Source organism: Silene latifolia, chromosome Y, assembly GCF_048544455.1.
Source record: "Silene latifolia isolate original U9 population chromosome Y, ASM4854445v1, whole genome shotgun sequence".
Lineage (NCBI taxonomy): Eukaryota > Viridiplantae > Streptophyta > Magnoliopsida > Caryophyllales > Caryophyllaceae > Silene > Silene latifolia.
In genome coordinates, this window is record NC_133538.1 from 374,346,061 (window position 1) to 374,359,297 (window position 13,237).

Consider the following 13,237-nt stretch of genomic DNA (forward strand, 5'->3'; position numbering starts at 1 on the left):
CTTGCTATCCTTGTTGAAGTTTGGATCAAAGTATTTAGGTAGAAGAGTGACTAGACCTCCATTCACAATTACGGTAGTGCCTTGCTTCCCACAATCAACATTTAGCCATCTATCCACCAAAAGCCTTAGAGAGTTGAAAGGCTTGGTGAATTCCCTTCCAATATTCAAGCCCGACTCAAGAAGAACAAAATCGAGCTTGGTAAAGTGGTTGGTGTCTTTTCTTGCAATGATGGTGTTTTCTATGACCTTGTGCCACACTCTAATGCTCGGATGGTGGACTAATAGAGCGCGACTAGCATGATAGTTCTCAAATTTCCTTCCGGAAATCGCCTCCCAAAGAGGGTCGGGGTCATATTTGCCAACATTCTTGAAATAACTCGGTGAATCACTAAGACCCAATGCTTTACCCATTTCTTCAAAGGAGATGCACCTACTAACATTAGTGTAATACTCCGTATTTTATATAATATAATTAATTAAACGGATATTATTATATATAATTATTATATATATTATTTTACTAATTATGTCGGGATAATAGTTGAGTCGAGTTAATTGTTTAGTCGTGTTGATATCGTAAAAGCGAGTTGTTGCATAAGTTATTTGAGACGGGCTTTATATGGTATTCGAGACGTGAGCTAAACCATTTACCCTCGACCCATTTGGGTTTACCCAATATCACGTTTAACCCAATTAACCCAACACCCAACATCTTTCTCTAACCTAAGTTTTAACCTAATTTTACCCTAGCAACACCTCAACCCGCCTCCCTCCTTCACCAACACCAAAACACCTGATTTCGCGCATAGAGAGGGGGAGAGAGTGGTCGTGGGTGTTGTCGCAAGGAAGAGATAGGGATCTGTTGTCGACGGCCGTGGGTGGCCCCGGTGGCGGTTGTGGTGGCGGAAACAGTAAGAGTCAACCCCTTCCTCTGTTTTCAGTTTTCTGTCGAGTTGTTGGTGGTTGGTTCGTGTCTTATAGGGGTGTTGATGGTGGTTGTTACCAGGATGAGGGAGTAGGGTGGTTGGTGACGAGTGTTGTGGTGGTGGTTATGGTGGTTATGGGTGGTGGTTGTGGCTGTGCAAGGCGGCATCGACATGGGGGTAGTAGTCGGGTTTAAGCAGCGGTTTTAAGGTGTTTTAGATGGTTAGGTTGGGGTGGCACCACCGTGGACTCGGGGGAGGTCGAAATGGTGGTGCCACGGTGTCTGTGGTTGTGGGATGACGGCGAGCAGGTAGGTGGTGGTTTGGCAGGGGATGAGTGATGGGTGCGGTGGTGGTGCGTCGGGAAAAAGGGGGTGCTTGGTGAGGCTTGGCGGTGAACCAGGCCAAATGACGACCCTGGTTCAACTCGCCGGTGGCAGTCGACCACCTTGGGGTCGGTGGTTGGTGGCTGGGTTGAAGTGGGTGTTGGGGCTGGTGGTTGACACGGCCTCACGGTGGCCTGTGGTGGTGCGTGGATGAGTGCGAAGGGGTACGGGCTGTTTTGGTGGTTCGAAACGGTTTTTATTGATTTAATCGTTATTTTTCGTATCGGGTCGTATTTTAAATTAATTAGTTAATTCCCGAGTCTTCTAAATAATTAATTAATGTAATTTCCGAATTAGTTAATATAATTAGAAATGGATTTTGAGTCGGGTTTGTTAAAAGAGAAAAGTTTCTATATCGGGAAAGTTTCTATTTTTAGTAACTTCTATTTTGGGAACGGGAATAGTTAAGTAATTGGTTATCATTTCATTACCTTTCAGAGGACGAATTATTGTGGATTATCACCGAGCATCCTATATTTGACTGCGCTTCGAGGTAGGGAAATACCCTTGATTTCCGGTGTTGTTAAATTGTGTTGAGTTGTTGTATTACATGTGACGAGCTGTGATCGATGACTTGTGCGTGGTTGCAATTTATGTTGTGATTTATACACCGGAGTGTGGTTGGTCGAACTGTTCGTGTTGATTATGTTATTTCGTATTTTGATAGGCGGCATGATTTCATTCATTGATATACATATCATGTTGCATTGATTATTGTTGAGCATTGCATATGCATTGGAGTTGGAGGATGGTGTGGTGGTGACGATGATGAGATATGATGTGATGTTGTGATAAGGCCCAGTGGGTTCTCAGACTTGCCCTGGTGTCCTCCGTCGCGAAGGGCGGATCGACTACGGTCGATATATATAGTCTACCGGGGATCGGTATGGCTGGGCGTGCTGGGGTTGTGTGTGATGAGTTGAGATGGAGATGGAGGTGACGGAGTATCATGCATATCATATTTTGTTGTTTTATTGTTTTCCCTACTCAACCTCGTGGTTGACCCCGTGTATTCGTGAACACCTGTGATGAACCGTTTTATGGGGAGCAGACTTGACAGGTTTATGAGATAGGATGGGAGCCGGATGGGCGTGAGACATCGGATCAGATGACCTAGTGGCTAGTTCATCATCTAGAAGACTTCACCTTTATTTAAGTCAGTTCTTGTAATTTAATTTAGAAGGAGAATTTGTAATAGATAGGTTAAAATGTTAAATAAATTGCCTTGGAGTTTAATTTGTTATTCACTACCTCGGGAAACCGAGATGGTAACAGTTCGGTTTATTAGGGAATGTCTTGCCAAAGGCTCCTTCATAAACAGGGTGTTACAAAGTGGTATCAGAGCGAACGATCCTCATGCCTAAACCAATGAACCCAATGAACGTAGGATGTGTCTAAATAAAATGAACCCACAGGGAATAAACTGCTAGGAGCTCACAGTGCGGTTAAGAAGGCGCCCTTAATGCGTGCTCTTTTGCCCTCTCAGTTTTGAACCAGGCAACCCAAGAGAAAACGAGTGAATGGGGTAGTTAGAAGGAAAACCTTGGATATAAGCGAGTTGATGTATACCTTGAGACCTAGTGCTGAAATTATGACATTTATCTGGATGGATAATCAATGAAGCGTTGGATTGTGGTAATCGTGAGCATGAGAATAATTGCGAATTTATGATATTTATCTGGATGGATGTGAATGACGTGTTGATAGTGCTATTATGTCTGGTAAAATGTGGTTATGTGATCCCAAAGCCATGCTAGTATAGTATCGTGATAGTAATGAGAGACACCATTGAATTGCTTGTTTCTAGTCGTAACAAACGTGATTAGATGTAAGGGGTAGGTCGGGAGGCGAAGGGACTTCTATGGGATAGATGTTTACGTAAATACAAAAGTGTGAGATTTAAGTTAGGATGAGTTAGTATCGATAGTATGGTTGTAAGAGCTTGGAACATGGAAAATGAATGATTTGGTGTTGAAGTCCGTTTTGTTTGATTTTACTCTGTAATTGATCTTGCTGTCATTTCCTTCCTGTTAATTTTCTACGGATGAAAATTTTATGAGAAATAGCCTCGTGAGTTAGTGTTCTTTTGGCGAGGGTTTCATGCTTATAGGGTATACGGATTAGGAGTAATAAATGTTTTAGTGGGTTGTGGTCGGGAAATTCCTGTGCAGTGATGTTCTGACCAACGATTTTGTAAAAATCCTCATTTAATTTGTATAAATGATTTTTGCATAATTCCAACTCCATCGACTAGAAGGTTCGCATACGTTTTCAAATTGATGGGCCACGAAAATTCTTGATGTCTCTATATTAAATGGTAAGCTTTGAAAACTGACCCAAGTTTCGGACCAATTGCTGTCACATACTTGTTTGGACCAACTGAGTTGTAAAATTCTTTAAAAATTGAATTCTTGAACTTTCGACCTCATTCTTTTTATCACGAACTATTAACTCTCTGTATGTTATGAAAAGTAATGTAACTCAAGTATTCGTTGAACGGCTGTTTATTCGTGATTTTTGAAAGTTACAACGTGAACCATGACCTGTAAATGTGCGTTCTCTCGCTAAGTTTTCACACGCTTGTTTGATTAATTCATGAGCCGTAGTAAGGTGAAATTATAATATTTTACATGATGATAGTAGCACGCATGTTCAGTAGTTATATATCTTAACAAGTGATAACAACTAAAACTTAGTTGATAACATTGTTGGCATGATAGCATGAGTAAAATTTGATAGCTTAATTTGATTCTTAAATCGAGGGTGAAATGTTTATACGAGTCCAGTTGTTTGCATACTTTGTATACATTTGGCATGATGTAATGTCTCTGGGTGTGCATCTTATTTGCATAGTGGTCGGGTATATATATAAATATAAAACTATATTGTCATATCTTGGTAAGTTGATAGCGTTAAAAGTTAATTGACTGTTCTAACATACACGCATGAATAATTATAATAATTAGGTCTAAATGTCTACACATTAATGGTAGTAATGGTTATGCCTAAATATTACCACATGTAGGATGTCATCTGAGTCCTAAGGTCCTTTTTGTGAGCCTGTGTGCCTATAGTTATACCTATTGCTTCCATTGCATTAAATTATTTCGGTTGAACCTAAACCTATAACATGATAATAAACAGTGTTGTTATTTTTGTTATTGAATATGTTCGTTATTACAATATCGTAAAAATACTAAAGTGATTCTTGCAATTGCATGAGTGTGATATAAAGGAAACTGTTTGATATAACACGACAGTTGGCATATTTATATTCTCGAGTCGTTACTATCAATTATATTAAAATAAAGATTGTTATGATAACTATGTTGACAATTATAATAGGATAATCCTTTGATGATTCACATGATATGCTTTGGTTTAAATGATAGTCGATATAGTTACATCTAATTGAGTCTACAAGTTGCCCAAGTATTTAAGTCGTGCAAATAAGTGAAGTGTCCAAGTTGCTAATCTTTTACTATAGCTAGAATTCTACAAAGTATAAGATGATGAATGTGTGTTTAAACTCGTTATGCGATATCGTTTGTTTTGCTGAAAATGAGTTGTACTAAGTTGCTGGACACAATTGAACGATATGGTTGCCATGATGTCAAACACATGTGGGGTATGGAAGTAATGTTGTGTTGTTATGAAGCATATGTTGTTACTTTTATTAGCGAATATGTCTCAGAATTTATAGCAAACAAGTTGGCCAATTCGTGTTGTATGTCTGATGAGTAAAAAGGTTTTGATTACGTGTTATGTTTTCTATGGTTTCGAGGTGTTTAAGTAATGCTCTTGTACCGCATATTTTAATACTCCTGGTGATTTATTAGTAGCAGATTGTTCAATTATTCGGAATTGGTAACAGTTTTGACTTGGGAGTGGAATTTGGTGGGGTCAATGTAGATTGTATGCTGGTTTACGTGTATTCTTGCAGTTGATATTTCTAAAATGATTGTTCTCTGGTAGATAATGCGAATTGTGATGATCTTGAGTTGACCAAAACCCCGTATTACAACAGATTACCACGAAAACTTGTTATATATCTTTCGCACACTTAAATCTCGAGGATGAGTCCCTTGTCTTAACACCCTCGTGTCTAAATTTGTTAACCTTCCATTTTGTAGGATGGATCCCTACAATGTACACCCGCAAGATCACATGTCACTTGATGCGACTTTAATGAGCATTGTGAGAGACTTTGCACGCCATGGACATGTATGGCCATAATGGGCACCCCGAGTATTTAACTAATACTCGCTTAAGAGCGTATACCCTTATCGATTCTATTCCCGACTCTGCACACTAAAGGACAAAGAAAACGATTTTATATGAGAGAGTTGACCACCCATTGCATGAGGCTATTCCGTGACCCCAATTATCACAAGCGGGGCCAAATACCCGCCCGAGCATACCTTTGACTTCATAGCAAAGCGACTGAGACACGAATTTTACGCTAATGTACCTGATGCCGAAAGTACGACTGAACCACCCATGCCAGACTTCGGGGAAGAGGTGAACCAGAAAGGGAATGACATAGAAGTCACCAGAAACAGAGGAAGCGCGACCTAAGGACCGTTAGGTTAGGGCTAGTAACACCATGATCGGTCTGTTGTGAAACCGTGTAAACCTTTGGTTCCTTCCTGTTGTTCTTTTAGTTCGATGTTGTGTTTTAAGTCAAGCATGAATTAAGTAACAAGTGATACTTGTTGACAATCAGTTAATTTCATAATAAAACCTTGTTTTCAACTTTAATGTTATTCTTTAACAATCTTTTGGTCATGTGTTCTTTTCTGATTACATGTTGTTGACAGTGTTTTGTTACATTGGAATGTGAAAGTTGAGAAGAGGTTACGAGGACGTAACCATGTTTTTAGTTGGGTAGGATTGTAAAATCTTAAGGTTTATGTTCCACTTGTGTATAGATTGTGGTGTTGATCAAGTTATAGATCGTAGTTTGTCCAAGTGATGTTTCATGATGTTTCGTTGCGTGGTACCCATACAAATGAGTTCTCTATGTTGTGTAATTAAACTCTATCGTTATGGCGCTCCGATAGTTGCACGAGTTCATGAGTGGTGATAGATTTGCATGAAGTAAGTTCCGGGACGTAACTTTCTTTTTAGGAGGGTAGAATGTAACATACCGTTTCACCCGCTTAAGTTCATGAGTTCTGGTACTAGGAAATCTGTTTTGGTAACCACGGTGATACTTGGAGGTTTGGTAGATGAGCGAACTTCGGGACGAAGTTCATTTTAAGGGGGGAAGACTGTAATACCCCGTATTTTATATAATATAATTAATTAAACGGATATTATTATATATAATTATTATATATATTATTTTACTAATTATGTCGGGATAATAGTTGAGTCGAGTTAATTGTTTAGTCGTGTTGATATCGTAAAAGCGAGTTGTTGCATAAGTTATTTGAGACGGGCTTTATATGGTATTCGAGACGTGAGCTAAACCATTTACCCTCGACCCATTTGGGTTTACCCAATATCACGTTTAACCCAATTAACCCAACACCCAACATCTTTCTCTAACCTAAGTTTTAACCTAATTTTACCCTAGCAACACCTCAACCCGCCTCCCTCCTTCACCAACACCAAAACACCTGATTTCGCGCATAGAGAGGGGGAGAGAGTGGTCGTGGGTGTTGTCAGCGAAGCAAGGAAGAGATAGGGACTGTTGTCGACGGCCGTGGGTGGCCCTGGTGGCGGTTGGGTGGCGGAAACAGGTAAGAGTCAACCCCTTCCTCTGTTTTCAGTTTTCTGTCGAGTTGTTGGTGGTTGGTTCGTGTCTTATAGGGGTGTTGATGGTGGTTGTTACCAGGATGAGGGAGTAGGGTGGTTGGTGACGAGTGTTGTGGTGGTGGTTAGGGTGGTTATGGGTGGTGGTTGTGGCTGTGCAAGGCGGCATCGACATGGGGGTAGTAGTCGGGTTTAAGCAAATGGTTTTAAGGTGTTTTAGATGGTTAGGTTGGGGTGGCACCACCGTGGACTCGGGGGAGGTCGAAATGGTGGTGCCACGGTGTCTGTGGTTGTGGGATGACGGCGAGCAGGTAGGTGGTGGTTTGGCAGGGGATGAGTGATGGGTGCGGTGGTGGTGCGTCGGGAAAAAGGGGGTGCTTGGTGAGGCTTGGCGGTGAACCAGGCCAAATGACGACCCTGGTTCAACTCGCCGGTGGCAGTCGACCACCTTGGGGTCGGTGGTTGGTGGCTGGGTTGAAGTGGGTGTTGGGGCTGGTGGTTGACACGGCCTCACGGTGGCCTGTGGTGGTGCGTGGATGAGTGCGAAGGGGTACGGGCTGTTTTGGTGGTTCGAAACGGTTTTTATTGATTTAATCGTTATTTTTCGTATCGGGTCGTATTTTAAATTAATTAGTTAATTCCCGAGTCTTCTAAATAATTAATTAATGTAATTTCCGAATTAGTTAATATAATTAGAAATGGATTTTGAGTCGGGTTTGTTAAAAGAGAAAAGTTTCTATATCGGGAAAGTTTCTATTTTTAGTAACTTCTATTTTGGGAACGAGAATAGTTAAGTAATTGGTTTTCATTTCATTACCTTTCAGAGGACGAATTATTGTGGATTATCACTGAGCATCCGGCTATTTGACTGCAGTTCTGAGGTAGGGAAATACCCTTGATTTCCGGTGTTGTTAAATTGTGTTGAGTTGTTGTATTACATGTGACGAGCTGTGATCGATGACTTGTGCGTGGTTGCAATTTATGTTGTGATTTATACACTGGAGTGTGGTTGGCTGAACTGTTCGTGTTGATTATGTTATTTCGTATTTTGATAGCTGGCATGATTTCATTTATTGATATACATATCATGTTGCATTGATTACTGTTGAGCATTGCATATGCATTGGAGTTGGAGGATGGTGTGGTGGTGACGATGATGAGATATGATGTGATGTTGTGATAAGGCCCAGGTGGTTCTGCAGACTTGCCCTGTGTCCTCCGCTATGAAGCGGCGGATCGACTACGGTCGATATATATAGTCTACCGGGGATCGGTATGGTCAAGCGTGCTTGGGTTGTGTGTGATGAGTTGAGATGGAGATGGAGGTGACGGAGTATCATGCATATCATATTTACTGTTTTATTGTTTTCCCTACTCAACCTCGTGGTTGACCCTGTGTATTCGTGAACACCTGTGATGAACCGTTTTATGGGGAGCAGACTTGACAGGTTTATGAGATAGGATGGGAGCTGGATGGGCGTGAGACACTGGATCAGATGACCTAGTGGCTAGTTCATCATCTAGAAGACTTCACCTTTATTTACGTCAGTTCTTATAATTTAATTTAGAAGGAGAATTTGTAATAGATAGGTTAAAATGTTAAATAAATTGCCTTGGAGTTTAATTTGTTATTCACTACCTCGGGAAACCGAGATGGTAACAGTTCGGTTTATTAGGGAATGTCTTGCCAAAGGCTCCTTCATAAACCGGGGTGTTACAATTAGCTAGGCGGAACTCGATGGTTTCCATAGTCTCTACCTTATTGACTTTCAAAGAACTCAAGAATTCTAAGGTAAGGGAGGGGTATGTCAATTCTTTTGTTGTAAACAATTTCTCCAACCCCATGGCTTTAAAGAAGGCTCTAGTTTGCTCAAGGACACCCAACTTATCTAAGGCATCTTCACAAATAAACTTGGTGGATAGAAATGATTTTCTAGCAAACTTGGCAAACGTGTCCCTATGGGATTTGGAAATGAAAATTACCTCCAGATAGTTCGAAAGTTGAGCAATTTCCGGAGTAGTAGATGTTGTTGCTTCCATGGGAGGTTGTTCTTGTTGCACTTCCAAGTTTGGGCTAGCTACCACCATAGCCAATGCTTTCTTTGCTTGAAGACTCTTTTGTCTTGATGAGAGTGCCTTTGCCTTTGGTGCCTTTGTTGCTCCTTTTATCCTTGCCATTGATGCTTGAACCAAGAAAAGAGTAAAAATATTCAATTTCTAGTGTACCCAAATCGATTTAAAGATGAAAGGCTTTGCCTTTATGAATTCAAAAATCGACTCAAAGGTTGAAGATTTTGTGCTTGGTTTTGATTTTTGTTAAAAGTGGAGTGATTAATTTTTGTTAAAAGGATGTTTTGATTTGATTTTGATGAATGTATTTGAGAAAATCTTGTTTTTGTGATGGAGAGGATGAGGGTTTTGAGTTATGGGGTTTGTGGGTAGTGTTTTGAATGAAGAAATGAAGAAATGAATGTGGGAGGGGGTTTATAATAAACCCGAAAAATTTGAAATGCAGGGGGGAGACGGGCGGCTTTCCTTCGGGATGCCCGGATTCTGTCTGTTCTGGGTTGGGAAATTCTCGCCTAAAAACGGGCGTATTCTAGCAAAGATGGGCGGATTTGAAAATGCGGGACGGGCGTCTTTCAGAGAAGACGGGCGGATTCCTTTCCAGGGATTTTTCTTGTTTTTCTCAGCCAAAAGACGGGCGGCTTCTCTTTCAGGACGGGCGTCTTTCTGAAGACGGGCGGATTCTTTGCAGGACGCCCAGATTTGCTAACAGTCCAAAAATTTTAAAAATTCAGCTCAAGAATGACGGGCGGATTCGGACCAAGACGCCCGGGTTGCCTGAAGACGGGCGGATTCTCTTGAAACCGCTTGGATTCTACCCCTTTACCCGGATTCAGTTCCATCCGTGTACTTGCATATCCCTTGTCATTTTTCCATTCTTCAAAATCTCGTGTTCTTCATTGTGGGGGCACAACTAAGGCATGAATAGCCTAGGCAATTGCTATCCCCACACTAAGCTAAAGAACTACACATCAATTGAAATCATTAGTCCCTTCCTCACTTCTCTCAAACATGATAATTATCTTGATCAAGGCATAAAAATCCAAAAATGACAAAAATGCAAATTAACAATTAAAATGCGAGTTAGGGAGTTAGAAATATTTACAAATGATGGTTTAGGGAGGACTCCACCAAACTCTCATTCTTGATGAGATGTCAAGGGGGCATGTCCAAGGTGTTGTTGATGTTGCTCAACACCTTGAAAAAGTAATCAAAAGCTTGTTCATTGTCGTGATAAAGTTCTTCAATAGATCTTTGCCCTTGTTGTCGGTCTTGATCGATAGCATTACCAATATAGGGATTGAAAATCCCTTCAAACTCATCGTCCCAAAGACCACACACTTCATCTACTTGATCACTAAAGAACTCTTGAGTTGATAGAGACAACTCTCCCATTATCTTGTTTTGGCCAATGAGGCCATCTTCTTCATTGCTTGACTTTGGTGAGCTTTTCAAGCTCTCTTTGTTACAATTCACTTGCTCTTTGAATGGAGCATCTTCAATTTTCTTCTTCCATTGGAGTTCTGACTTCTTCCTATCATCTTTCCGGCTATAATGATCAATCATAAAACATGGTTCATGCAAACGGGGAGCTCTCATAGTCTTGTCAAGATTGAATGTTATACTCTCATCTCCCACTTCTAGAGTAAGCTCTCCATGTTTCACATCAATTACCGCACCCGCGGTGTGTAAGAAAGGTCTTCCTAGGATGATTGGAATGTTGGAATCCTCTTCCATATCAACAATGACAAAGTCCACTTGGATGAAAAATTTCCCAATTCGCATGGGAACATCTTCCCATATCCCTAATGGTGTCTTCGTCGATCTATCGGCCATTTGGAGTGTAATATTGGTGCATTTAAGCTCTCCCATCCCCAACCTTTTACTCGCCGAGTACGGCATAACACTCACACTAGCCCCTAGATCACATAAGGCTTTGTTGATCGTGGTGTCGCCAATGGTACACGGTATTGAGAAGCTTCCCGTATCCTTGAGTTTTGGAGGTGAACACCCTCTAAGTATTGCACTACTCACCTTAGTGAAGGCGATAGTCTCAAGCTTCCGGATCGACTTCTTCTTTGAGAGGATGTCTTTCATGTATTTCGCATAGGCCGGCACGTGATTGATTAATTCCGTGAAAGGAATTGAGACTTCCAAATTCTTCACAATTTCCATAAACTTTCCAAGTTGGTCATCAAATTTGGGCTTGGCTTGACGACTTGGAAAATGAAGTCTAATCACAATGGGCTCCTTCTCCTTGACCTTGTCTTCATCTTTCTTTGAGATTTCTTCTTTTGATGATTCTCCATCTTTGGAGTTTTGCACAATTTCTTCCTTGTCACTAGCTTCCACAACTTCATTCTCAACTTGCTTCTTCGGTGCTTCATACCTTGTACCACTTCTCAAGTGAATGGCACTAACCGTTTCATGTCTTAGGGGATTACTTTGAGGTGGTAATTGCCCCTTTTGTCTTTGTGAGCTTGAAGATGCTAGTTGAGTCAATTGGGTTTCCAACATTTTGGTGTGAGCTAGGATGTTGTTGATGGTGGTTTCCTTTGCTTGACTATCTTTTTGCCTTTGAGTGAAAAATTCTTGTTGGTTCTTTTGCATTTGAAGGACTGCCTTTTGAACATCAAAACCTTGGTCATTTTGTTGATTATATGGAGATTGATTTTGGTAACCATGGTTTTGGTTGTAAAAGGGTCTTTGATTTTGGTTTCTCATGGGAGTTGGGGTGTATGTTGTTTGAGGGTTTTGAACATTTTGGCTTTTGTATGAGAGATTTGGATGAAATTTGGCGTTTTCATTGTAATAGTTGGAATAAGGGGTACCACTCTTGTATGCTTGGAAAGCATTCACTTGTTCATTTGTTCCCCTACATTCACTTGGGTCATGTCCCAAAGTTCCACAATTCTCATATATCCCACTTGGGATTGATGAAGATGCCGTCATGGCATTAACATGATATTTTGGTGATTTTGAGGCTTCTTCAAGTCTAGCCATAGCTTTTTTAAACTTCAAATTGATTGTGTTAATGTGAGCACTAAGTTGAGCACCCAATTGAGTAACGGAGTCCACTACATGCTTTCCTCCTCTAGTAGACTTGCGAGGTCTACTATATTGTGAGTTATGGACCGCCATTTCTTCAATTTTGTTCCAAGTTTGATTGTCATCAACTTCGGTGAACATTCCATTTGATCCCATGTTGAGAATGTTCCTTGAATCTTCATATAGACTGTTCCAAAATTGTTGTACCAAGAACCACTCGCTAAGTCCATGGTGAGGACATGAGCGAAAAATTCCTTTGAACCGCTCCCAAGCTTTATAAAAAGATTCTTCATCCCTTTGCTTAAAACCCGTAATTTGAGCTCTTAGCATGTTAGTCTTTTCCGGTGGGTAGAACTTTTTGTAGAAAGCTAGAGCTAACTTCTTCCAAGAATCAATTCCGAGAGTGGCCTTATCAAGGCCCTTCAACCATTGTTTCGCGGTGCCAATTAGAGAAAAAGGAAATAAGACCCATCGAATTTGGTCTTCAGTTACACCGGTTTGAGAAATCGCATTACAATAGTCACAAAAGGTCTCCATATGAGAGTGAGGGTCTTCACTAGGCATCCCCCCAAATTGACTCCTTTCGACTAATTGGATAAATGCGGATTTGGCAATGAAATTTCCGGTTAGATGTTGTGGTGTGGGAGTACCATTGGGTAGGTTCTCCTCGGTGGGTACGGAATGTGATGAAAACTTAGGCATTGTGGGTGGATTTTGTGTTGTATTTTGTGTTGGGTTCTCCTCACCTTCTCTTGCAAAAGGGTTGATGAACTCAATAGTTGGTTGAATATCTACAACCTCACTAATACCTCTTAAATTTCTCCTAGCAAGTCTTCTATTGGTTGTCAAAGTTCTTTCAATTTAACGATCAAAGGGTAACAAATCACCTTGTGACCTTCTAGACATGCAAAATATCAAACAAATTGAAAACAATTAGAACAAACCTTGAGGAGTTTTACTTCCTCAAGGCAAAGAAAGACACAAATAATAACAAAATAAGAAAATCTAAATCAAGTTAACACCGTCCCCGGCAACGGCGCCATTTTTGGTCGG

At 40.8% G+C, this 13,237-nt stretch overlaps 1 non-coding gene across 1 annotated transcript; it reads left to right on the forward strand.

The window, feature by feature from the left end:
• The first annotated feature begins 12,407 nt into the window (after positions 1 to 12,407).
• Positions 12,408 to 12,514, forward strand: LOC141636255 (small nucleolar RNA R71). Its single transcript, XR_012540878.1, has one exon. It is a non-coding gene; the product is annotated as a small nucleolar RNA R71 (small nucleolar RNA).
• Positions 12,515 to 13,237: the final 723 nt, after the last annotated feature.